Source organism: Bombus impatiens, unplaced genomic scaffold (genome assembly GCF_000188095.3).
Source record: "Bombus impatiens unplaced genomic scaffold, BIMP_2.2 scf_0129, whole genome shotgun sequence".
Taxonomy (NCBI): Eukaryota; Metazoa; Arthropoda; class Insecta; order Hymenoptera; family Apidae; genus Bombus; species Bombus impatiens.
Genome location: NT_176548.1, coordinates 258400 through 259301, shown reverse-complemented (window position 1 = coordinate 259301; position 902 = coordinate 258400).

Genomic DNA, 902 nt, shown 5'->3' with positions numbered 1-902 from the left:
TCTACTTCGTCGTACAAAAAACCTCTGGTTTCACTATCCGCGATTAGCGGTTGCTCCCGCTTCCATTCCTTTTTTCATCCTGCGTGTTTCTTCTGAAACGATGGAAACCAATTGGCTCGATGATCGATCTTAGTATCCAGCGAAGCGAAATAAAAAATTAAGATCGGAGGAAAGACGCACTGCGCTCGATTAACTTGTCATAGGCGAGAGTTCAAAGGCTGTGGAGACGGGTGAGAAAGAAGCAAGTGGGAAAAACCATCGTTTAGCCTTTTTCCAACGGTGAACCCCCGATCAGTTCTCATCAGTCCGGTGACCCAGATCCACGAGGAAAGACCCTCTGCGTTTGTTACGAGTATATAGTATACACATGTATATAGGTAATAGGCTTCGCACACGTATTCCTCCACCGCAGCTGATCCCTTGACCTCGTGCAACCCCAAATGAAACGAGACCCCCTGGGCCTAACGTTCATTGACCATCGCTAGTCGTTCGAGTGGGGTTCGATCATCCTGAATCTTTCTCCACGAAAGCTTCTCCAAATGTCTTTGCTTCGAGATCTCGTCTCTTAGATACCAAACATCCTTTGAAATCGCAGTAGTTCGTCGTCAGGTTTCTCACTCGGCCTACATTCAGCCAAATGGCATATTGTTAATATCGCTTATAAGAAAGAAACATGCGGTTCATCGCGAATAAAGGTAACATCCTCTAGATAGGGTATTCGTTTTCATCGACGATAAAGACATTGTTTGCAGCGAAAAGGCGATCGATCGCGAGATCCAAGTCCCTCGTCCGAGGAAGGTCGAGGATCGGTAGGGGACCGATGTTTGCCACGAACCAAACCACGTCCAATTAGTGGAATTAATACCGGTTGGCTTTGGGGGAGCTAATGCCTCTGTGTGCAT